A 265-nucleotide genomic window follows, 5' to 3' on the forward strand; every position below is an offset into this window, starting at 1 on the left:
GGGACAGGAGGTGGGAGAGGAGGGAGGGTAGAGGGGGTGGGAGAGGAGGGAGGAGGGGAGAGGGAAGGGGAGGGAGGAGGGGACAGGAGGTGGGAGAGGAGGGAGGGTAGAGGGGGTGGGAGAGGAGGGAGGGTAGAGGGGGCGGGGAGAGGAGAGGAGGAAGGGGAAGGGAGGGGAGAGGGGCGGGGAAAGGAGGGGAGGGAGGGGAAAGAGGGGAGGGTCCATCGCGCTCCGAACCCCCTGCCATTGCCGTGCGGCAGCCGGG

The sequence above is a fragment of the Narcine bancroftii genome, chromosome 7, assembly GCF_036971445.1.
Source record: "Narcine bancroftii isolate sNarBan1 chromosome 7, sNarBan1.hap1, whole genome shotgun sequence".
Taxonomy (NCBI): Eukaryota; Metazoa; Chordata; class Chondrichthyes; order Torpediniformes; family Narcinidae; genus Narcine; species Narcine bancroftii.